The sequence below is a fragment of the Phascolarctos cinereus genome, unplaced genomic scaffold (genome assembly GCF_003287225.1).
Source record: "Phascolarctos cinereus isolate Bilbo 61053 unplaced genomic scaffold, phaCin_HiC Scaffold_4;HRSCAF=312, whole genome shotgun sequence".
In the NCBI taxonomy this organism is placed as follows: domain Eukaryota; kingdom Metazoa; phylum Chordata; class Mammalia; order Diprotodontia; family Phascolarctidae; genus Phascolarctos; species Phascolarctos cinereus.
The window spans coordinates 572,135,014-572,161,844 of record NW_027555847.1 but is presented as its reverse complement, the minus strand read 5'-3'; positions in this window follow the sequence as shown (position 1 = coordinate 572,161,844).

Here is a 26,831-nt window from a genome sequence, read left to right as displayed (position 1 = left end):
TACTTTAATATTTATCTTGTCAAGAGAAAGAAGAGAATTCTTACTAGGGATTGTGTTATCTTTGAGCTAAATGATGTGGGACTCCCTTCTCAGAAGTGTAAAGATGTCATCTGTTGTTGTAGTGACAGTTTGAGGTACCCTGGCTGTAATCTTTCTCATAGATAAAATATTGTAAATAAATATTTAGTTCTTGGTTTTATTATTGAATTTATTATTAATAAACAATATATTCAGTAACTTTAATATTTCTCCTAGGAAATTAAGAGATTAAATAGACAGTGAGATGTGAGTAATTACCATTGGGAAAGGAGGTTTAAAGTTTATTAATGAAATAATATTTGATGTGCTGTTGGAGACTCTGAACTTAGTTGATTTGAGAGATTTGTCAAATTTTATTAATTAATGAGGAAACATACAAATATGTACCTGGATTACCTTAGAATTCAGGAGGATAAGATTTATAGGAACAAATCAAGTAGCAGACTGAGACGTGACCTATTGGTAAGGTTGGTAGACCTTAGATCCCATACAAACCATGTTATATGTGGGGAGTTGTCCTCGTAACTCTGCTCTATCATCCCCAACAACATCATCATCATCATCATCATCACTACTACTACTATTTCTATTTCCAGCCTGATTAGGTCATATATCAGGTTCCTAATAGGTTCTTTCTGGGCAGAATCTATGCCTGCTCCTCAGTGGCCAAAGAATGAAAGAATATCATTCTTTATACACTCTCAGCTCTAACCCAGATCAGAAGACCAATTAAGAATGGCCTGTTCATTCTAAATACATTTACATTATACATATTATTGTCTCGCTCAGGGGTTGGCATACTACAACCCAATCTCACCTACTGTCTATTTTGGTAAAACCAGTGACCTAAGAATAGTTTTTTATATAATAAAATTTTATTTAAAATCATTTTAAAAGCATTCTTAGTTCATGGACCATAGGAAAACAACCAGTAGGGTAGATTTGATCTATGGGCTATAGTTTGTTACCTCTGGTCTAGCCCACATCTCTCCATCTTTTTCATAAGAACAGTACGAACTACTTTATCAAATGCTTTGCTAATATCTAGGTAAACTATATCCATAGCATTTCCCCTACATTAGATATTGTTTATCAGAATTTTGGTAACATAATTAGTTACACCCTGATGTTGGGAAAGATTGAAGTCAAAAGGAGAAGGAGATAGCAGAGGATGAGATGGATATATGATGTCATGGGAAAAAGGTGAACATGAGCTTGGGTAGTCTTTCAGAGACAGTGGAGGATAGAAGTGCCTGGAGTGCTATGGTCCACGGAGCCATGACTGAACAACTACATGAACTAGACGAGAATGATAGAGAAGCAGAACTCTTCATCTGCTATTGGCTATTGGATGCACATAAACAATAATGATTGAATGTTGCCTTGCTCTTAGCTAACAAGCTTCAGATCAATTGCCTCTCTGAGGTTAAAGGAGGATAAGCCTTACACTAACCTGGGACTCTCCAGATGCTAAAGATTCGGAAGAATAGCTACTTAGAAGGGGATGGGGAAATGGGTGAGAAAGGCAGGAAAATTATGGAATATCAGCTGTCCAGATACAAAGCTGGCATTTCCGCACAGAGCTGAACCTTGAGCTCCTTGGAAAAGAGGTCATGAAAGGAAGGACTGGCAGTACTTTCTTTTGGAGAGATTTACCTTCTCCAGAACAACCAAACTTAGCCAGCTTTTCCACTGGTCCCTTCTTTCAAAGCTCCCAGATGGGATTAAATTTGCTTATTTGCACATCAGCTCACAGTCAGATTTCCCCCCCCCCCCCCCCCCGCCTTTAGCAGCATGTACAAGATCACCCTGACGAGTCTTTACAGGAGCACAAAATTTAAAGCTGAAAGGGAACTAAACTAAAGGTCAACTTTCCAATCATCTCATTTTGCATGAGGAAATTGAAGCCTAGAGAGGGGAAGCAACTTAACCAAAGTCACAAAGGAAGACTTTGTAGCAGAGGCAGACTTCAAATTCAGATTCTAGGTCTACAAATCTCCTGGTCTTTCAACTACACTGGACTTTCTCTTAGGAGGAGAAATGCTTTGTAGGAACCTGGACAGATGTGTCACACCAGCAACAGCTGACATGTTCTTCATTACAGCATAGGGGTAAAGATAGGGCCCCAGATCTGTGGTTTTATCAGCATTGGGAACTTCCAGATGAGGAAACTTTCTCTATTCCATGTAGATTGGCACCTTTTTCGTAACTTCAATTAAAAGCTGAAAGTGGGAGATCTACCCCAGAAGCCCCACTCCTAACCAGTCCACTTGATGGCAAGGCAATGGAAAGCTAACCAACTTGAGCAATGTCAGATTCAAAGCTGTGAGGCATAAACACTTTCTATAATAATAATAGCAAGCAATCATTTATTAGCACTTTGATATTTGTGAAGCACTTTATAAATATTGTTTTATCCTCACAACAATCCTGGGAGGTTTTGTTTTTATAATTCTCATTTAACAGATGAGGAAACTGAGGCAGACAGCGGTTAAGTGACCTGCCCAGGGAGGATATGAGACCATGCCCACCCCTTAAACTGTAAACTCCTTGACAGAAGGGACTGAGTAATGTGGAATTCTCCCCTTACCTCCCAAACCTGTATTCTTACCTCCAACCCACTTAGCTTTCCTCCCACGAATTTGGCTTTATAGTTTTCCATATCCCATTTGAGTCCTGGGCTGTCTCCTCCCCTAATAGACCTCATATCTGCTGCTGTTATGAAAGGGGCATTTTTATTTTTTTATTTTTTTTATTTTATTTTATTTTATTTTTAATTTAATTTAATTTTTTTTAAATTTTTTTTTTCCATATGCTTTTGAGTTGAAAATTTTTTCTCCCTTTTTCTCCCCCCCCCCACCCTCCCCAAGACAGCGCACAATCTGACATAAGCTTTACATTTACATACCCATTAAACATATTTTCACATTAGTGAAGTTGTAAGTAAAAATTAAAACCAATAGGAGGAACCATCAGAAAGATGAAACAAAATTCAACTTAAGGTAAAATTAAGTGAGAGCGATTCGACTTCCATAGTTCTTTCTTTGGATGTGGACAGCATTTTCCGTCCCGAGGCCTCTGGAGATGTCTTAGATCCTCGTAAGGCTGAGAAGGGTTCAGTTTAACATTCTTAGTCATTGCATAACGTGGCTGCTATTGTATACAAAGTCCTCTGGGTTCTGCTCACTTCACTCAGCATCAGACCATATAGGTCTTCCCAGGTTTTTCTGAAGTCAGAGGGGCATTTTTTATTTGAGGATTTTATGGTGCCAATATAAGTTTAGTAGATGGTGCCACCATTCAAATACATTGTGTACGGGAGAGGGAGGATGAGGGGTGTCGTTTGGATGGGGTGCAGTGGAGCTGAAAAAGAAGAGGATTACAGAAGAGGCCAAATCTGACCAGGTTTGTTGTCATTGTCCAGTCTATTCAGTCAAGTCCAACTGTTTGTGATCCGTGGGATTTTCTTGGCAAAGATACTGGAGTGGTTTGCCATTTCCTTGTGTAGTGGATTAAAGCAAACAGACGATAAGTGACTTGGCCAGGGTCACACAGCTAGTAAGTGTCTGTGGGCGCATTTGAACTCAGGTCTTCCTGACTCTAGGCCTGGTGCTCTATCTACTGAGCAACCCAGTTCCCTACTAATCTGATCAGGTTACAGATCAGATAGCAAGGCTGAGTCCAGGACGGCTTCAAAAAGAAATCAGGAAAGGCGAAGCAGCTAAGATCCTGGGTCCTGATCATATGAGATAATATTTGTAAAGCGCTTAGCACCAAGCCTGGCACTTAGGAGGTGCTCGATAAATGCTTATTCCCTTCCTTTCCCCTTCCCTTCCTATTCTACCCTGAAGTTTCGTTGGCCCTCCCTATAAAGCCTTTTCATCTCAATCTCTCTCTCCCTCTCTCCTTTACTCTTTCAGAAAAAGGGGAAAATGGGGCCGCTAGGTGTCGCAGCGGATAGAGCGCTGGCCCTGGAGTCAGGAGGACCTGAGTTCAAATCAGACTTCCTAGCTGTGTGATTCTGAGCAAGGCACTTAACCCCAATTGCCTCACACACACAAAAAAAAGTGAAAATATTCTTCCTTCCTGGAATACTAAAAAGAAAATTAGTAGATAGGATTAGAATTGAGATGCAACATCACCATCTCTAAATATTATTTGTTAAATATTACCTTTAGTCTTGTAAAGTTTCAAAAAATGAGTGTGTCTAGTGAGGGGAGAGGGGCCAGGTCAAGGAAGCATGGGCTGCATTTCTTTTGTTTTAGTAAATGATTTCTACTCCACCCGCTCACTCACCCTCCCAGCCTCCCACCCCCACCCCAAGCTTCTGACAGAAGGGACTGAGTAATGTGTTTTCCCCTCTTCCCTCTTCATGTATCCTTAACACCAAGCTCAGTGACTTACACTTAGAAAGCTTCAGAAAGATTTTTTTTTTACTTGAATTAAAGCAGGTGTGATCCCTAAAGTGACAGTATCTCCTATGCATGTATGTATGATAATTTCACTTCAAATTTGCATAAGTTGGAAATGGGGGACTTCACTGCCTTCAAACAGTAATAATTAATGGGTCTATTGCCAACATTAGCAAATAACAAAAGGGGACAAATGGCTTTTAAGAACAAATTAAAACAACTCTGGACTTTTGTATCCCTCTGACTTGGTCTAAAATGATGATCCCAAATAAAGAGCCCAAAGTACCCCATGCTGAGACATAGATTTCTCAAGCTTTGCTAAACAGATACGGTAGAATTCTTTCTAATGACTACAAAATGCAAATTCTCTTGATGTTGAAATTTGGCACACTCATTCCAGACCAGGAGCAATGTTTTACAGTTTCTAGGGTGGGCTGCTGGAAAAAAGAAAAATTGTTTTAGGTTCTACATGCTCTCTCTCTGTCTCACACACACACATACACACACACACACACACACACACACACACACTCACCACACAAATGTATTCCAAGCTATAAACCTTTAAATTGGTGTTGTTTTTTCAAATAAAATTTTGTCAATGAAGATCAATTAAGCATCTATCTCCCCTTGGCCCTATCTAAGCTCAGCAGGAAACGAGTTAAACAGATATGTTCAATTACCTTTGGCCACTTACTTTTTAATGCAGGTGACAGAAATAGGGACAGACCTAAAGAGAACACACCTAGTTGACTGTGCACCTTTACCCCTTTCTTCTCCCATATGTTGTTTTTAAAATTAATTATGCCCATTAGACCATTTTGGTGGATTGAGGCATGGGTCTATTTTGTTTGTCTTAATTTTCTTGTTGTGTGATACAGGTGGTAGGAGATTGAAACTAGGCACTGGAGATGCTAGAGTCTGTAGATAGTTCCTGCTCTCACTGGGCTTATAGTCAATCTAGGTGGGAAGATAAGCCATATAAGTAATAATATATAATAGGTAATGAGTATAATAATATATAAGTAATATAATGTCATAAATATAAGTAATATAATATTTATATTATAAATAAGTAATGATAATTGACATTTATACAGTTCCTTAAGGTTTTCAAAATGCTTTGCATATATTATCTCATTCGACTCTCAAAACAATTCTGAGAGGTAGGTATAACATATAGCATTAGCTGCATTTTACAGATGAAGAAACTGAGACCCAAATTCCAAGAGTTACACGTAGTCACATAGCTAAGTATTGGAGTCTAGAATAATAGCGTCAGACTTAAAAAGAAACAGTCCCTGTGGACTGTACATTGACTTAGAAAGCCACAAATTCACATTATCCATGTTGTAGTATATTTTTGTTTATTTTGTTAAACATTTCCCAATTCTATTTTAATCTGGTTCAAGTCTCACTGGAAAGTTTTGCAGCTGCCTGCTGGCCAAGAGTTTGAACCACCGATCTAGGGGACTCCTGATGAAATAAAGATTTGACCTTGAAGTTAGTTTTTTCCTGATGCTATTTCTACCATTTTATCCACCATACTATACTCCAGTATCTTTGTCAAGAAAAAGCTATATGGGTTACAAAGAGTGGGACAGTACTGAACAATAATAATGTCAGTGTATTTGGTTTTCTTTTAATCCTTTGTATTTTATTTTATGCATTTAACAGCATTATCCTGAGAAATAATAATAATATCTAGCATTTAATAATAATGATAATAATAGCTAGCATTGATATAGCACTTTAAGGTTTACAAAGCATTTTGAAAATATTATCTCCTTTTATTTTCATAACAACCTTGGGAAATAGGTGATATCATTAATCTCATTTTACAGATGAGGACACTGAGGCAGAGAAAGGTTAACAGATTTGCCCAAGGACATATAGCTAGTAAGTATCTGAGGCTGGATTTGAACTTGGGTCTTCCTGATTTCAGGGCCAGTACTCTAGCTGCCATGCCACCTAGTGAAAAAAAGTCCATCAGCTTCACTAGACTGCCAAAGATATTCATGACACAAAAAAGATTAAGAACTCCTTTTTTAGAGCATAGAGGGTTGTGATCAATATCAGTAAAGGAAGTGCCCACATGGATGAAATGATCAATCTTTGAAATATTGACATATATGCTAAGTATAAACGAGGGCACTAGACAGTTAAGTGCTGCAGGTGTCTGCATCAGTGATTCATTCAAGAATTGATGTGAGGAAGGCTTCTGGGAGCAGGTAGACCTTGAGTTAGACTTTGAAAGAAGCTTTAGGACAGCAGAGAGAAAGAGAGGAAACGGAGTTAGCAGAAAGACATGGAAGACCAAAATACTCATGGCATGAGAAGTGAATAATGAATAGAATAGGCTGCCTCCGATGGAGGAAGACTGGGGTAGAAGACCAAGGGTGATAAGATTGGAGAGATGGGCCAGAAATTAACAAAAGTCTATGGGGCTGAAGGATATTTGCTAATCCTGGCTGTCTAAATAGAACAAGGGAGTTGTGAAGATAATCAGACTTCCTTGCTTTAAACAGTTGAGAAGTGGAAAACTTTGAGATTCTTCTCTTCCCAATTGTTGTTGTTAATTGTTTGTTCTTCAGTCTCAAAGAGGACCAATGACATCAAGAGGGTGATGTCTTGACTTACAAGTGAATGACATTTAAGTGAGGGAGGGCTATGCAAAGTCACCAGCCTCACTTTCTTCTCCGGAGCCATCTGAGTCCAGACATAGATCAGGACAATTGGAGATGGCCCTAGATGCAGTGGGAGACCTTAGCCTTTTTAAGCTTTCCTATGACTCAGTTTTTCTGAAGCAATACGCATTCAGTGATTAAGGCTAGATAAGAAATGGGGCCAAAAAAACAAATAGCCTCTTTTACTTGCTCAACACACACACACACACACACACACACACACACACACCCCAAAGAATCAGCAACTGAGGCTTGGGTTGGGGCCCATTATTGGCCAATCAGTGAGAGTCAGAGTGATTTGGGTTTAAAGCATAATCAAGTAGCTTCATTTGAATCCTAGATTGATTCTTTTATAAAGGCAGCAGTATAGGCCATCTTTTGCTCCAATTCTTATTTAGCCTGTAAGTATTGAATGGGCATTGCCTCAGACAAACTGACTTTGGCTTAAAATGGTCAAGGTCAAAAAATAAAATAAAATAATAAAAATAAATAAAAATAAAAAGGCCAAGGTCTCCCACTGTTATCTCTGGTCATCAGCAGTTATCTTGACCTATGCCTTGCCACTGCGTTCCAGTGACTCTGGAGGAGAGAGTGAGGCTGATGACTACACAGCCCTGCCTTACTTCAATCCAATTCACTTGCAAGTCAAGACATCACCCTTCTAATGTCATTGGTCCTCTTCAAAGACGAAGGCCGAATAACAACAACAACAAACAATCTGAGAAGTGCTCTTTAAAGGACCCACTTTACAATTGTTTATTGGGTACCCACTATGTGCCCTATGCCCCGTGCTGGACTTCTCAGGAAGTCAGTAAAGGAATGTAAAATACTAGTCTCTGCCTTCAAGCATCTTAAAAGTCTAGTTGAGTAAAACAGCGCATATATACGTGAAAAAGTTAAGACAGAGATGCATGCAATAATCAACCACAAGTCCAGAGGACACATGGCAAAGCATATTACCCACTTCACAGAGAGGCAAGGGACTCAAAGTGCAGAATGGGACAGTCATTTTTGGAAATAGATAATTTGGAAATTTGTTTTGCTTGAGTGTGAATATTTATTCCAAAGGTTTTCTTTTTCTTTTCTTTTTTTTTTTAGGCAATTGGGGTTAGGTGACTTGCCCAGGGTCACACAGCTAGCAAGTGTCAAGTGTCTGGTCTGAGGCCGGATTTGAACTCAGGTCCTCCTGACTTCAGGGCTGGTGCTCTATCCACGGCACCACCTAGCTGCCCCTAAGGTTTTTTTTTTCCTTTCTTTTTTTCCAATGGAGGAGGGAAGGAATGTGAGGAAGAGATAAAATGCTTATTAATTGAAAAAAATAAAAAAAAAGAAATTGATGGAATTAAGGCAGCATATAATTTGAATGGGTAGCTAGGTGGCACAGTGGATAGAGTGCCAGGCCTGGAGTCAAGAAGACTCCTCTTCATTACTTCAGATCTGACCTCAGACTCTTACTAGCCGTAAGTACTAGCCTGGGCAAGTCACTTAATCTTGTCTGTCTCAGTTTCCTCATCTGTAAGATGAGCTGGAGAAGGAAATGGCAAACCACCCCAGTATCTTTGCCAAGAAAACCCCTATGGGGCACAAAGAGCGGGACATGACTGAAAAACAGCAAAAAATAATTTAAACGGTAAATAAATGGTTTAGATAGCAAAGGTGTAATGGGATAAAGGGGCAGATAACTGTTTGGAGCTGTTCTACTTGAGAACTACATTTCCCACAAACTAGTACACTGCACGATAAGGTATGATGCAATCCCAGCATGGACTCATTGTACAGAAGCATTTGCAGTTCACCTGGGAGGAGACTGGCTGCAAACTCTCATTAAGGAGATAGGACACAGAAAAGATTTAAACAGGGTACCATAAGAGAAATAAGGGGAAATGGATGCAGAGAACCTCCCTCCCTTCTTTTGCAGGGGGAGAGAACTATGGGTGTGAACATACTGACAGATTTGGTTAATGTCTTGATTACTTTTGCTGAACTGCTTTCTCTCCCTTCTTACAAGGGATGGCTTAGGGGTAGGGGAGGATATAGGGATATATTTAGATCTGAAAGTGACATGAAAGCAAAAGACATCAATAAAAACTTTAAAAAGAAAATTAAAGCAGATCTAAGAAGCTACAGCTACTTCTAACGGGTGGGGTGGGGGCAAGGACAGGAGGTGAGGGGGTGGTTTCTGGTGAGGCTTTCAATTCCTCTACGCTGGGAAATAACAGTTATAGAGGTCTTCCAGCTGATATTACTGTCCTGAAAAAGCCACAGTTGCAAGATTTCAATGAGTTACATATCTGATGTGGAGATGGTGTGGCCTTTCAGATTCAGAGATGTATCAGTTGTATTTCTGAGCATGTCAGTAACAACCCTTTCCCCTCCTCTATGTTGCTTCCATATGGTGATATGGTACATGGGAGTGTCAATAAGGGACTTAAAAAAACCCTCTTTTCCTGTTATAGTAACATGTTATTCACCACAGGAGAGGGTAGTGGAAAGGACTTATAATCTATATTCCTTAGAAGTTTGGGAATTTTTAGTTTTGGAAAAGGGTGAAGAGCTGTTTAGGGTTTGATTCTTACATCTTAGATGCTATTATAAAGAATTACTATATTGTCACATTGTTATTCTGGCTGAGTCGGGGGAATGTCAGAGGGAAAAATGAAGGCTATAAGCAGTGATTGAATAGATGATAAACCTGGACAAGTAGATGATAAACCTGGAAACTGAATGTGGCAGCATCTGTACAGGTACCCTATGATTTCAAGGAGAGAAAGACCACTGTGGTGGCTTCCAAGGCTTCATGTAGCACAGATATTCGTGACTCTGTGTGTGTGTGTGTGTGTTGTGTGTGTGTGTGTGTGTGATGGAACCCTTTGGCAGTCTGATGAAGCTTATGGACCATCTTCCGCGAATAATATTGGTAAATGCATAAAATACATTGGATTACAAAGGAAACCAATTATATTAAAATAAACTACCAGAATATTTTTTTTTAATTTCATAGACCTCAGGTTAAGAATCCCTAATAGGAGGCAAGACTTGATTACCCTTGAAGGAGAAATAGATTATAGAAAAGCAAAATGCTGTTGAGAGTTTGAAAGGAACTCCAGATTTGGTAGCTCATTCATTCACCCACTCAATTATTCATCTGTTTCTGTAAGAGATGCTAGTAAGTTAGGTGATAGTTAGTAGAGAGGTGATAATATAGTGTAACTGAGGTTCAGTTTTGTTATCTGCAAAATGGGGTTAATAAGAATGGGAGGGCATTCTTGGTTGAAAGAAGTAGAGTCAAAATAAGCAAAGACTCTAGATATGGGGAGATAGGGTCTATAGAATCTGTTGATAGAAAAGATCAGGGGACTATTTGTGGTGGATATGTGAACAATATTATTCTATTTGTGTTCATGAGGGTCCTCTGGGGGAAAGAAGTGCCAACTTCAACCTAATGAATGGTTCACTTATATTCTGGTCTTACGAAAATAGCCTTGGACTAGGAATTGGAAAACTAAGACTGGGATATTTCTGTGCCTAGTTCATCATTTATCAAGTTGATATCATAACACTTATACCACCCTGCTCTCCCAGTATAATATGAAGTGAAGGATATAAAAACCTTGTGCAGTTAAAAGTGAAAGAGTGGGTAGGTAAAGGATAAGACGGCCTCTGTGGAAGTCAAGAAAACATGAGTTTGAGCCTCGCCTCTTATAATTACTGGTTATGCTGATCTAGACAAGGTACCTAACCTCTCAGGGCTCCCAGACAGCTCTCTCAGATTATAAATTTCCGTGCAGGTGCTGGCCTTCTTCCCTGAAATTCTCTATACTGTGAAACCACAGGTTGGACCAAGAAAGATAAAATCAGTTTTGTGTGTGCATTGATTTACCATTACATATACTTATTAGAGTTGAAGTTACACTGGTAAAACTTATCAACATACATAATGAAACTATAGTGACTATTCAATAATATAAATATCAATCCCTCTAGGAATAAACTTATTCCCAAAGGTATCAATAAGCGTAGCTTGTACTTACAGTTGCTTCAAGGCTCCCTCTCTTCCCCAGCAGAGGCTGTATCTTCCTCCAAAGTGGTGTTGTGGAAAATTTCCATCAATCAGCTCTGTTCTCAAGCAAACAGGATGCTTGAATTTCTATTTATTTATTTGTTTATTTAGAAGGCCATCAGGGTTAACTGACTTGCCCAGAGTCACACAGCTAGTCAGTGTCTGAGGCCAGATTTGGACTCAGGTCCTTCTGATTCCAGGCCCCATGCTCTATTCACCGAGCCACCTAAATGCCCCAATACCTGAATTTTTTTTTTAAATTAAAAATATCTCCACATTAGTCATGTTGGGAAAGAAGAATCAGAACAAAAGGGTAAAACCACGAGAAAGAAAAAAGAGAGAGAGAAAATAGATCTTCATTCAGACTCCATAGTTCTTTCTCTGAATGTTAGTAGTGTTCTCCATCATCAATCTTTTGGAATTGTCTTAGATCATTGTACTGCTGAGAAGAGATAAGTCAATTACAGTTGGTTATCGCATAATGTTGCTGTTACTGCGTACAACGTTCTCCTGGTTCTGCTCAATTCACTTTACACCCTTTCATGTAAGTCTTTCCAGGTTTTTCTGAAATCCACCTGCTCATCATTTCTTACAGCACAATAGTATTCCATTACATTCATATACCACAACTTGGTCAGCTGTTCCCCAGTTGATGGGTACTCCCTCTATTTTCAATTCTTAGCCACGACAAAGGAGCTGCTATAAATATTTTTGTACATGTGGGTCCTTTTCCCTTTTTTATAATCTTCTTGAGTTACAAGCCCAGTAGTGGTATTGCTGGAACAAAGGGTATGCACAGTTTTATAGCCCTTTGGGCTTAGTTCCAAATTATTCTCCAGAATGGTTAGATCAGTTCACAACTCCACCAACAAGGCATTAGTGTTATAATTTTCCCACATCTTCTCCAACATTTATCATTTTCCTTTTTTGTCATATTAGCCAATCTGATAGGTGTAAGATGGTACCTCAGAGTTGTTTTAATTTGCATTTCTCTGGTCAATAGTAATTCAAAGCATTTTTTTCAAATAACTATAGATAGCCTTATTTTCTTCATCTGAAAACTGCCTGTTCATATCCTTTGATCATTTTTCAATTAGGGGGGTGCCTGAATTTCTGAATGAGTGCAGGGGCAAGACTCTGCCCTAGTCACAATCCAGGAGCAGGCTGATTGCTGAGGCCTCCAATGGCTTTTATAGTTCTGGCTAAGGGTGTTGCATCAAAGTTCTGATTGGTGATCAATTATCTAAGCTTATGATGAAGGAAACTACCAGTCAAAGCTTCAATTTCCTAGCATTATTTAGCAAGGGTTTATAATTGTCTTGCAGATTTGGGACACACACATACAGCATTAGCAGGTGTTTATCAGTTTTGAGGAACACACACATGTCACTAGTAATTGCTTGCCAGACTTGGAGGACATATGTGTCATTGCCAAACTACACACAAGTACTTATTTTATTACCAAAACCCAACTTAGATAAGAAATACTTAATCATTAAATAGAGGCTCAAAAACAAAATGAAATTGCCTATGCTACTAGCACATCTATTCCCACTAGAGCAATGTAAGCCATATGTTACCCATCAGCCAGGGGGCATCCTGGTCCCATAAGGGGCTCTGAATTCACATCGACCAGATTGAGTCTGGGAAAGTGACCTCAGGGAGAAGAGATTCAGGCTTTTTCTAGACCTTTCTGATTTCATTATGCCCTCCACCCCTAGGATAGAATACTGAGGAAAATCTCTTTAAGCTTAATGCCAAAGAAAAAAATATGAATACTATATTCTACGTTCTAAGCACCATCTTGACAGAAATAATTTTTGTTGATTTATCATTATTCTAATTTCAAGCATTGCTGTACTTAAGAAGGAAATGTCCAAACTGACAGAGTCCCCTCATGCCTTCAGACACGTCTCTCTTACACAAGACATTTTGAAATAACATTTATAGCTTTCTTGAATAAGAAAAAGTTTGCAGTATGATAAAACACAGTTATACAACACAAGGTATCAGTAAAAATTAATATTTCTCTTCATCAGTTTACTGATAGTCACTTTATCTTGGGAGAATCATTTTCCTAAAATCACTCAGCCCCTCTACGAGCATCTCTTTTAAGAGTTCTTTCCAGCTGTTCAAGATCCTAATCCTTTCAGGGGATAGAGAAAAGCAATGATCTTAACTAGACATGAAATATTTTTCTTTCTAAGCTTAGTTAATCATCCTTAATCCATTTTCCAGGTCCTTAGCTTTCATTCTTGATATTTTATATACTTTATTAAAAGAAAGGCATTAGGAAAAAGAATTTAACAAAAGAAAGGCATTAGGACTGAGAGAAAGCAGGGGAGATTTTAGTGTAAGGCACTGTCTTCTAAGAAATTTGATTAAGTACTAATAAAATTTCCTTCCTTCCTGTAGGAAGGAATGTGGGAAGGAGCTGAGACAAAGTAAGTGGTTTAGGTAAGTCTGGAGAGGACTTCAGACTGGAGAAGTAATTATTTTTTCCTGTTTTCAATTGAATTAAAAACAGTAGGTATGTTTCAAGTCTAGGGTCTCCCCAAAAGGAACCTATAGGATCCTTTCTAGATATCAGGTATTGATCATTATTTATTTCCCCAACTACCAAAGAAATAATTGTTGTTCATTATTTTTTCAAAGAGGATCAATGACATCACAGGGCAATGTCTTGACTTGAGCATGAATTGGATTTAAGTGAGGCAGAGTTGCCCAAAGTCATCAGCCTCACTTTCTCTTCCTGAATCATTGAAGTCCAATGGCAAGACAAAAGTCAGGGTGATTGGCCATGATGTAGGGGATGACCTTATCATCTTTGATGTCAGACCAAGCTCTGAACATTCCACAGTGTCTGCTTTAGCTGCCTTCATGGCAGTTAGAATTAATTGTTCTCATTTGCCCATTCTTCTGGGGAAAGTCTTCACATGCTTGGGGTAGACATCCTCCAACCTTACCAACTGGTTTGAGGCTTGTCAGTGTCCTTCAACCTGGTTTAGCCCATCTGCCAAGATGATTTGCTGGGGTGTGACCACTGCACATGCTACAGCTTCTTACTTAAAACTCTAAAGAGAGGTAGAGCCAAGATGGCAGAGTAAAGGCAAGGATTCACCTAAGCTTTCCCCCAAACCTTTCCAAATACCTTTTAAAAATGACTCTAAACAAATTCTAGAGTGGCAAAACCCACAAAAAGATGGAATGAAAGAAATTTCCAGCCCAAGACAACTTGGAAGGTTGGCAGGAAGGGTCTGTTTCATCAGGGTGAGAGAGGAGCACAGTCTAGTGCAGGCCATGCCAGTGCAGACCAGGCCCCAGCAAACCAAAAGCAGGCCTTGGGAGTGACTAAATCGGCAGCAGCAGAGGCAGTGGCAATGGCTGCTTTACCAAGCTCTCAGTTCACAAATGGTAAGGTGATCGAACAACAGATCAGAAGGAGATACCAGGGGTCTTTTTGCTAGCCCTGTGGCAGAACTCTGTTGCTTTTCCCATACTCAGATCCAGGTTGCTGTCCTGGGTGGCAGTCCCAGGGTGAGGAGGAGCACTAGTACAGCAGAGCTTGCACACCACAGAGGAGAACCCTCCTCACAGTTCCAGGGCAGAAAAGAGTGCTTGTGGTCACTCACAGACCAGAGCACAGGCCAGAAGAGAGGTAAATACCTCTCCTTAGATCATACCACTTTGGAAGAACTGAAAACAGCTCTCTAAAAACAGCTACACAAAACCCCTGAAGCTAGGGACAACGTGCTCTCTACCCTGAAAGCAGAGTCCTACTTTAACAAAGAGTTAAAAGTCAAGTAATAGGCTGGGAAAATGAGCAAACAATAGGAAAAAAAAACTCTGACTATAGAAAGTTAGTATGGTGACAAGGAAGATCAAAACACATACTCAGAAGAAAGACAACAAAGCCAAAGTTCCTACATCCAAAACCTCCAAAACAATTATTAATTGGTCTCACACCATGGAAGAACTCAAAAAGGATTTTGAAAATGAAGTAAGAGAGGTATAGGAAAAACTGAGAAGAGAAATGAGGTTGATGCAAGGAAATTATGAAAAACGAGTGAACAGCTTGATAAGGAGACACTAAAAAATACTGAAGAAAATAACACCTTAAAAAACAGACTAGGTGAAATGGTAAAAGAGGTCCAAAAAGCCAACAAGGAAAAGAATGCCTTAAAATGCAGAATTGGCCAAATGAAAAAAGAGGTCTAAAAGCTCACTGAAGAAAATAACTCCTTGACAATTAGAAGAGAGAGTTCCCAGGTCAAGAAAATAAAATATTACAAGTAGCCAGAAAGAAACAATTCAAATAAGGTGGAGCCACAGTCAGGATAACACAAGATTTAGTAGCTTCTACATTAAAGGATCAGAGGGCTTAGAATATGATATTCCAGAGGGCAAAGGAGCTAGGATACCTACCCAGCAAAACTGAGTATAATCCTTCAGGGGGAAAAATGGATATTCAATAAAATAGAAAATTTTCAAACATTTTCCATGAAAAGACCATAGCCGAATAGAAATTTTGACTTTCAAATATGAGACTCAAGAGAAGCATAAAAAGATAAACAGGAAAGGGAAATCATAAAGGACTTAATAAGTTTAAACTGTTTACATTCCTACATGGGAAGATGACATTTATAACTCATAAGACCTTTCTTATTATTAGGGTAATTAGAAGGAATATATATAGACTGAGGGCACACATGTGAATTGAATATGAAGGGATGATATCTAAAAAATAAAATTAAGGGGTGAGAGCGTAGTGGGAGAAAGAGAAAGGGAAAGGTAGAATGAGGTAGATTATCTTACTTAAAAGAGGCAAGAAAAAGCTTTTACAGTGGAGGGAAAGAGGGGGGAGGTGAAGGAGAGTGAGTAAACTTTATTCTCATCAGAATTAGCTGAAAGAGGGAATGACATACACACTCAATTGGGTATAGAAATCTATCTTACCCTACCGGAAAGTAGGACAGGAAGAGCATAAGAGAAAAAAAGTGGGTGGGAGTGATAATAGAAGGGAAGGCAGATTAGGGGAGGGATTAGTCAGAAGCAAAACACTTTTGAGGAGGGACAAGATACGAGGAGAGAGAGAATAGACTAAACAGGGAAAAATAGGATGGAGGGAAATACCGTTAGCAATAGTAACTGAAAAAAAAATTGAAACAAGTTTCTCTGATAAAGGCCTCATTTCTCAAACATATAGAGAACTGAGTCAAATTTATAAAAATAAGAGCCATTCCCAAATTGGTAAATGATCAAAAGATATGATCAGTTTTCAGATGAAGGAATCAAAGCTAACTATAGCCATATGAAAAAATACTCTAACTCACTATTGATTGTAGAAAGGCAAATTAAAACAATTCTGAGGTACTACCTCATACCTATTAATTTGACTAACAGGAAAGAAAAGGAAAATGACCCGTGTTGGAGGGGATGTGGGAAAAATGAGACATTAATGCACTGTTAGTGGAGTTGTGAACTGATTCAACCATTCTGTAGAGCAATTTGGAACTATGCCCAAGGAGCTATTAAACTATGCATGCCCTTTGATCTAGCAATACCATTACTAGGTCTGTATCCCAAAAGAGATTTTTTTTAAAAAGAAAGAAAAGGACTTACATGTACAAAAATATTTGTAGCAGCTCTTTTCTGGGGGCAAAGAATTGGATATTGAGGGGGTGCCAATTAGTTGGGGAATGAGGGAACAAATTATAGTATGTGATTATGATGGAATTATTGTACTCTAAGAAATGATGAGCGGGATGCTCTCAGAAAAACCTGGGCTTACTTGAGCTGATGCAAAGTGAAATGTACTGTGTACAAAATAACAGTAATATTGTAAGATAATCAGTCACGAATGACTTAGCTATTCTTAGCAATACAACTATCCAAGACAACTCTGAAGGACTTATGATGAAAAATGCTATCCATCCCCAGAGAAAGAACTGTTGGTGTCTGAATACAGACTGAAGCATACTTTTTTTTTTAACTTTTTTTTTGAGGTTTTTTTAATCCATGTTTTCTTTTACAACACGAGTATTATGTACATATTTTGCATGACTACACATGTATAACCTATAACAAATTTCTTGCCTTTTCAATGGGGGAGGGGAGAGGGAGGAAGAGAGAGAATTTGGAACTCAAAATTTTAAAAATGAATGTTAAAAATTATTTTTACATATAACTGGAGAAAAAATTCTAAAAAATCATAGACTGACATTGACAAATATTTAAAACATGATCCAGTAACATTTTGTCCCTATTATATTCTCATAGAAGGTAGATTCCTGGGAGATTGATAGAGGTGCTGAACAAATATTTCATAGATATGTAGTATGTGAGTACTAAATCAAAGTCCATGTCTCCTAGTCAGCCAGGGTTTCACTAAGCTGTGTACTGTAGGCTGATCATCTCCTCCAAGAAGGGTGAGTTGTGCAGGCAACAACCACCTAATACATGGACTCTGGACCTCTCAAGCACCAAGGCTAGTAACATCCATCTCAGAATTGTTGCCGGGTCTCCTGTGCTCATAGGAGCACAAAGCAGAAAAGGAAATTAGCTAGGGGCTTCAGATCTGTTCTCAGACTCACCTGGACAAGCACATGCAGTTACCGTGTATGGCCTCCAGAGCTGCTACAGGGAGGGAGAGAAATCTCCTTCTATCTCCACTAGAAGTCCAAGAGAGAGCCTCAGAAAATCAAGTCACATGTTCAAAAAAGAGGAAGAAAGGGCAAAAGTAAAGATTGTTTAAGCTTTTAAGAACTACTGGGTGGTGGGGGTGGGGAGGAGTTTCCTGCTTGGTCTCAAGTCTTTAGAAACCAACCAGGGACCTCAGGTTTCCCTTGTCCTTTATCAAGTGACTAGGTCATGAGCCCACCAGAAAGGTGGTCTGGGTTAGGTCTGGGTTCATATCCATAGGAAGGGCCTCAGTCCAGTAGGTCAGATAGTTCCTTTGATTACACTCATTACACTTATTAACCCCATTTTACAGATGAGAAAACTCAGCCTTGCTTATACTACATCACCACCTCTCTACAAGCTTAACTTACTTGCATCTCTGACAGATACAGATGAATAATTGAGTAACAAATGAATGAGCTACAAAACCTGGAGCTACAGCCTCAAACCAAACACTTGACACTTACTAGCTGTGTGAACCTGGGCAAGTCACTTAACCCCAATTGCCTTTAAAAAAAAAACCTGGAGCTACTCTTAATCTCACAACAGCAGCACTACAAGCAAATTCCAAACTCTTATTGTTATTTAAGGCTCTATCACAATTTGAACATAATAATACTGGAAAGTGATTCCATGTCCATAGAATTCTACTTCCTTCTCCCTTTCTCCCTGTCTATTCTTCTCCAGACAGTCCAGTAAAAGTGGAGTGGGTGGTGTATCATATGTTTAGGGACTAATGCCAGCTAAGTAAATGTCAGGAGTGGACCCTCCCACAAATCCCAGCCAACTCCATCCCTTCTTGCTAATGACATCAGCTGTAAATTTCTCCTTTGCAACATTTCTTTCTTCTCTTCCATTTCTCCCTCCCTTATCCCAGCAAGCTTTAAATGACCAATGTCCCCAGCTACATATGACCTCCATCCCTCTCCTGTACAGCTCAACCTTCAGAAGGAAGAGAAAAAGAAACAAATGTCCTCTCTAGGCTGGCTATGTACATAACCAGGCCTAAGGAGTCAATGGGATAGAATTCAGAGAGATGTTTGTGCTGCTCTGAGGGAAGGGAAACAATGGTTTGGTGAGATGGGATTGCTTTCTTTTAGTTTCAGTGTAATAAGGTTAACTGTGATGAATTCTGTCAGTTATTTATGTGGGTGCCCAGAAACACACTGACCAAGAATGCCTTTGAAAGCCAGTACAAAGTAACGTCCTCATCCAGACAGGGTTTCTGCCTTATCTGACCAAGAATGTGAAATGGGTTGTTTTTTTTGCTCACCCACCTCCAAGTTATTGGTTGGACTTTCGATCTATGAATAGTGATGCTTCCTTTTCTTGGAGGAAACAACTCTCCAAGCAAAAGTGTGGGGGCAAAAGGCTATTGGCAGAGCACAGTCTCAGAACACCCACCAAGCTGGGGGATGGCTGGCCAACAAATGGGACTTTAGGAGGTCACGAGATCTCATTGAGGACATGGCTGTGGATGGCCTGGGCCAAGAACTTCTTCCTGGGAAATATTTACCCAAAGCATTCTTTGTTTTCCTAAGGAGGACAGATAGCCCCAGGCACTGGATAAGTTGCCACAGCGTACAGCTTTTTGGATTTAATAAGTCACAAGTACAAAATATGTACACGAAAGGAACATGCCTATTGTTTTTATTGACAAAGCCACTCTTTTTTAAAAAAAGGAGGTGGGGTACTGCTTACAAGGCCCATAATCACTCTCTAAAAGTGGGTGGGGTACTTACAGAGCTAGTGGTCATCTTTGTGACTGTCCACTTTCACTTTAGTGGATAAAATCTGATACTTGAGGGTGGGAAGTGAAGCAGTTGGAAGAGAAGTACTTTGATCTCTGAGGGGACTCCCTTGTTTGCACAGTCCTGAAGGCTTTTTTTTCTATTACCACCCTCTGTGTGTCAAAAATTAACTGGGTTAGATATAGCATTTGTAATTAATATTATCTAATGGTAGGATCAGGTGTCCCAAAGTCATGCTCAACGGTCAAAAAGGAAATGAATGGTTCTCAATTCCAGCTGTGAACACAAGAAACCTAACAGCTTAAGATCAAGGGTCAATGATCTTAAAGGGAAGAAATGTTTGTATTCTCTCCCTTCCCTTCCTTATTTTCATAATTCAAGAACCTAAGAATTTCCTCCAGGGGTCAGTGCCAAGGTCTATTGATTATATAGCAAGGTCAGGGCCACGCAGTCCAGGGGCCCAAAGTTGAATGGCTTCGCTTATGTACTGGAAAACTTGAGTTCTTAGAGCTTTTCTGGTGAGAACTTGGTAACACTGAATGAGTTCTTTCAGATAATGTGCTTTATTAATTTCTTAATACAGTTCAAGCCATGTATGTATAATGTGTAATATCTTTATTAGGCAATGCTGTCAATAAGCCTACTGAACTTCTTATTCACTTGATCCTCACAGCAACTCTGAGAGGTAGGTGCTATTATTATCCTCATTTTACAGACGAGGAAACTGAGTCAGGCAGATGTTAAGTGATTTGTCCAGGGTCACACAGTTAGGAAAGTGTCTGAGGCAGGATTTGAACTTAGATCTTCCTGACTCCAGACAAGGGGCTCTCTCTACTGTGCCATCAAGCTGCCTATTGAAGATAATAAGAAAGTCAAGCCATAACATATAAACATTTTAGTACTAAAATTAGAAGTTGCAGAAACAAAATGGGTACATTAATGCTTGGCAACACAGAAGGCCCTCAATGGACAATAATTGTTATCTCAGGGAGGTGGTAAAAGGATAACCAATGGAATATAGTATGGTGGTTAATTCAGTTGGTTTGGTTGGTAGTTTTACTATAAAAAAATCAATTAATTCATTTTAAAAAACCAGTCCAGGTAGTAAATATGAGTTGTTTCAGTCATGTCCCAGTTGTGTCCAACTCTTCTTGACTCCATTTGGGGTTTTCTTGGCAAAGATACTGGAGTGGTTTGCCATTTCCTTTTCCTGCTTATTTTACAGATGAGGAATCCAAGACAAACAGGGTTAAGTGACTTAACCAAGGTCACCCAGCTAATAAGTGTCTGAGACCAGATTTGAACTCAGAAAGATGAACTTTCCTAACTCCAGACCAGACACTCTACCCGCTATACCATGTAGCTGCCTCACAGTAATTATAAGGAACTTCAATTTTCTATGAAAAAAAAATTTCAATTTCTTAAAAGTTTTATTTATTTTATTCTTGAGAAATAAAAGAAGCATTTCCATAACACAGCAGAATAGAAATTTCCATTTACCAAACATTTATCAGGCACCTGCTATGGGGCCAGCACAATTCTAGGTGCTAGTAATAGGAAAATTAAAATGAGAGTCCCTGCCACCCAGGAGCTTATAGTGGGAGGGAGGGGGAGGGGTGTGGGGAGAAGGATGTACACAAATAAATAAAATAAATGCAATATAATTTCGATGGGAAGGAGGGAAGTGCTAACAACAGGGGGAGAGGGGTGTGGAGGGAAGAAATGAAGAAAGGCTTCCTGTGATGCTTCATCTGAGTCTTTAAGGGAGTAGGCTATTCTAAAAGGCGGAGGTGAGGAGAGAGAATTTCAGCCATGGGGGAAACCCTATAAAAGTAAGGAGGCAATAGGTAGGTCACTTAATCTCCCTATCCCAAAATTGCCTTAAAAGTAAAATGAGGCTGTTGTACAAGATGGCCTCTGACATCCCTTCTAAATTTATGATGCTTTTAAATTAAACAATAAAGAATCTCTATTGTGCCTAAAAAAAAAAAGTAAGGAGGCAAGAGATAGAGTGTCGTGTACAGGGAACATCAAAGATGCCAGTTTGTGCCTCAATTTACCTTAGTTTCAATTCTGACAGCCTGTGAGGGGACAGTTATGCCTGAAAGTTAGATTAGAGCCAGCTCTAGGTTAGAAGAATTTTCCACTGGCACAGTTTCATAAGGTGTCATGAAATTGGTCCTTTTCTTGCTCTTAGTAGGAAGTGCCTATTGCTTTTTAATATCATAAATGTGATGCATTTTTCCATTATAAACCTACAGTGACACAAGTCTGAAAAAGATTATTTTTCTGAGAGAGTCCCTAAGGGAAGTCACCAGCCATAAATTAAGGAAATGTGAGGAGTTACTAACCTGAGCTAGGAAAGGAAGTATATTAATTATATTTCCAGTCTGACAGGCATTTCTAAGCTAAAAACTAACAGCACCCCTTAGCCTAGTGATGGGAACTTTCCCTTCAAGCTGCTGGCACTGGAACACAGTAAAATACAAAAGGGCTAGGAAATGATGGCTCTGTGTTATAAAGTCAAAAACAGTTGCATTTTGGGCATCTTTTGAGCCCCTTTCTTGGGCACAACTGTGTCAAAGATTACAGGACAACTGTACATCTACTAAGATGGGGAGTGGTTACAGTATGCATCAGGGGAGGAAGTACAGGCGGTGATGAAATCATGACTGTGCTTCCCAGCCTACAAGGTGGCTAGTTGCCTACCATCTGCCATGGGTGACTGAGGTGCTCCACTCCCACATGGTAAAAGATGAGTAAAAGAAGCATCAGTGGGAGCTTGGGAGCAGTGGGTTTCAACAGATGACAACTAAAACCAAGCAGATGATTACAAATTCAAAGCAAAAACATGTAATGAAACACAAGAGGAGGCAATTAACATGGAATTCAACATGTATCAAAACCTGTACCCATTTCCATATGGCTGTCATTCATTCATTTCTCGGGGACAACTGGCCTTGTTCCTAATTTAAACAAGACTTTCAACTTCTCTCTTTGCTAACATCTTGTCTATACTGTCTCTTGAAGTATGGCACCTGTGCGTGCCTCAGAAATTCCCACAGCAATTCCAGACCCGATTGTCTATACACTTGTAATGCCCACTTAGGTAGAATTTTCTTTCATATTTCTCCAATTTCCACCCAGAATTACACATGCCATGAGGAATCAGAGAGCTCAGCAGAAATATCTATAACAAATTTTTTTTTTTTAGAAAAAGGTGACAAGACATTATAGGTTTTGCATCACTGACACCAGAGTAGGGTCCAGAATCCAACACAGACTGAGGCAAGGAACCTATGGCAAGGAATAGGGGCATTATAAGGACAGGAATTAATACTCTTTACCACACAGGAAGCAAGAAGAGGAGCCAGTCTGCTGCTAGGTCACTCTGATCCTGTTAAGGCTTCTGGCTCTGTACCAGAGCAAGCATCAGGGTCACATGTATTGGCAGGCCACCATCTTAGCTACAGGGAATTAGACTCAAGCTTATAAAACTGTGTTGCCCTCTACAGATGAGACCTATGGAAAAGTTATGTCTTTACCAACGCTGCAGCTGTTGGGGAACTCTCCTGGCCAGTACATCCTGACCAGAGCCAGAGGCTCCATGCAGGGAATAGTAGCAGGAATGAAACAACATCAATCTTAGTTACAGCTGAGCCTTCAAACTAGTTGAAAGTAGTTGAGGCCAGCTACAGTTTACTGGACTTGCAACCAGGGGCAATCCTACATTTGTGTCACCCAGTCTCAGGTATTAGCAAAGCTCAGACTAGAAAGGCAGAAACCTGATTTCACCCTAGACCAGACCAATTAGGTCATACTGAAAGCTTGAAGCTCCCTGGGCAGAGCTGCTCCTGAGATCCTTGAAGAATATAGAACTCAATACCTGAAGAAAGCAGCAATAGGACCCTAGAGAATACAAATCAATACCAAACAAGACTGTGGCTTTCCATCCAGAAGTATGCAGATCCTGGCCCTAGCACAAAATCCCAACTCTGGAAGTTAGGCTGGAAGAATGAGTAAACAAAAAAGATATCCCACAATTAAGAGTAATTATGGAGCCAGAAATACCCAAGACAAATTAGAATAAGAAAACAACTCCACAGCATTTGCAAGCAAAGAATAAAAGAAAAATAGAGCTTGATCATAAAGTCAACTAGAATTTCTGAAAGAAATAAAGCTAGATCTTGTTTTTAAAAAATAATGTGCTCTCTAGAAGAAAGAATTGGAAAAGAAATGAGAGAACAAAAAGAAAGACTTGGAAAAGAAATGAAAGGATAAGAAGAAAGAATTGGAAGGAGAATTAAAAGTCTCCTGCACAAGAGATGAAAACCTTTATCCAAGTAACAAACTCCTTGAAAATTAGACAATAATATTGAAACAAAGTCAAAAAAACTGAAAAAAGAAAAGAAAATGTAAGATACTTCATATCAAAAACAACTAATGTAGAAATCAAGTCAAGGAGGGGAAAAATTCTACCAGAAAGCCATGACCAAAAAAAGAGCCTGGATTCCATATATCAAGAAATCATAAATGAATGAAAACTTCTCATACCTCTTAGAATTAGAAGATAAAGGGAACACAGAAAAAATTCACTAGTCACCTCCTGAAAGAAACCCTAAAATTAAAATTTCTAAGGATGTCATAGCCCAAATCCAGAGGTTCCAGGTCAAAGAAAAAATATATTTAATATCTATGTGATCTTGAAAAAGTCATTTCTAACTCCTGGGCCTTGGTTTCCTCATCTTTAAAATTGTAGGGTTGGACCCCATAATCTCCATTGTCTCTTACAGCTCTAAATCCCATAATCCCATAATATAAAGGATTATTAACAACTCTATAACACATTAGAAATGCAATGTGTTACATAGTAATTAATGGTTACCAAATAATAATTCTCTTCTTGGGCATTTTTTTTCAAGTAAGGGTTTTGCTCAAAGCTCTTTTACCAAACCCAAGATTATAGCTTCATTTCACAGGTCCATATTAGATTTCTTCTTCTGTGACATTTGTTTATTTGTTGATTTAGGGGGTGGGAGGGTGATCCAGACCTGATCCACATGAGGAAACTCCTCACACTTATGCAAACCTACAATTTTTAAAATGTATTTTTAGTTTTCAACATTCATTTCCACTAGATTTTGAGTTCCAAATTTTCTCCCCATCTCACCCTTTCCTCCATCCCAAGACAGCACGTATTCTGAATATCCCTTCCCCCTAATCTACCCTCCTTTCTATCACCGCCCCCCCCACTTCTCTTATCCCTTTCCTCTTCTATTTTCCTGTAGAGCAGGATAGATTTCTATACTCCGTTTTCTGTATATCTTATTTCCCAATTGCATGTGAAAACAATTTTTTACATTTCTTTTTAAAGCCATGGGTTCCAAATTCTCTCCCTTCCTCCCTCCCCACCCACCCTCATTGAGATGGCAAGCAACTCGATACAGCAAACCTACAATTCTTAAATATCTTACAGTCTTACATTTTTGTCTTTTGTTCAGTCATTTTTCAGTTGCGTCCAATTCTTCATGACCCCATTTGGGGTTTTCTTGGCAAAGATACTAGAGTGGTTTGCCATTTGCTTCCCCAGCTCATTTTACAGGCGAGGAAACTGAAGCAAAGAAGGCTAAGTGACTTGCCCAAGGTCACACAGCTAGTAAGTGTCTGAGGCTGGATTTGAACTCAAAAAGATGAGGCCCAGCACTCCATCCACTGTGCCCCTGTCTGCCCTAGAATGCTGCTGAGGGGACTCTGAAGTTAAGTGATTAGCCCAGGGTGTCACAACTAGTAGGTGTCACAGGTAAAAACTTGAACACTTCTCTCCAACTTCAAGGTTGGCCCTACACCATGCTACATTTGCTTTAACAAAATTAACTACAAAAGGCTCTTCTGTGGTAAGAGTGTGCTGTTGGCTATGAAGTAATCTTGGTTGTAAACAGGCCTTTATTAAACATGTTGGTAGGTCACCCACCATAGCCACAGGGAATTAGACTCAAGCTTATGAGATTGTGTTGCCCTCTAGTGGTGAGACCCATGGAAAGGTTATACATCTTGACTGTAGCTGTTGGGGGGAACGCTCCTTTGAATTGTTGTTCACCAGAGCAAACAAAGCAAAAATCTCAACTTAAATATTTAGATGCTGAAGTCCTTCTTTGCTCCATGCTTTCTCTATGAGCTTTAAGATGATGGGGAAGGTGCTTTAAAAAAAATATAAAGAAACTAGAGCGAAAGCTGAATGAGGGGAAGAATGCTGTCACACAGAAGAATTTTCTAACTGTAGAAAGATCTCTTTGCTGATGCATAATCTTAAAAAGGACTGCCAGGAGAACAAGGAAGGAAGGGAGGAAGGAAGAAAAGAAGGAATGATGGAAAGATGGAAGGAAGGAAGGAAGGAAGGAAGAAAGAAAGCAAAGAAGAAAAGAAAGAAGGGAGGAAGGAAGGAAGGAGAAAAAGAGGGAAGGAGGAGGGAGTGAAGGGAGGGAGGGAGAAAAAAGGAAGAGAGGGAGGAAGGGAAGAAGGAAGGAAGGAAGAGAAAATGAGAAGGAGGAAGGAAGGAAGGAAGGATGGAAAGAAGGAAGGAAGAAAGAAAGAAAGCAAAGAAAAAAGGAAAGAAGAAAGGAAAGAAGGGAGGAAGGAAGGAAGGAGAAAAAGAGGGAAGGAGGGAGGGAATGAAGGGAGGGAGGGAGAAAAAAGGAAGAGAGGGAGGAAGGGAAGAAGGAAGGAAAGAAGAGAAGACGAGAAGGAGGAAGGAAGGAAGTTCTAAATTGAAGAAATTCATCAATTCTTCCATTGTGTCCTAGAAGAATAATGACAACCTTAGATGTCAAACACTGAGTTGCCTGACTTTCACTGCTCGTAGGTAGTTAACTGAGGGAAAAAAAGCTACCCCTCTGCCAATATCAAATTGTAACTAAGAAAAAAATGCATTACTATTTACCTCAGGAAAGAATTTCTGCCCTGTTCTTGAACACACAGGCACAGAACATCTTTAGGAGTAACTTGTGCATTCCCTTCCCAAGAGGCAGTGGCCACTCAAAAACTGATGGGAGGTGGTGCCATGAAACAGTAAGGTCTCCCCAACAGTGCTACGTGCTCCTGCTTACAGTAGAAATATTGAAATGAAAAATGCAGGTTTCAAGAAAGAAAATATTCAGAGGCAAATCTGACCTCCCAGCTGTCACTACTCCGTATGGTAGTAAAA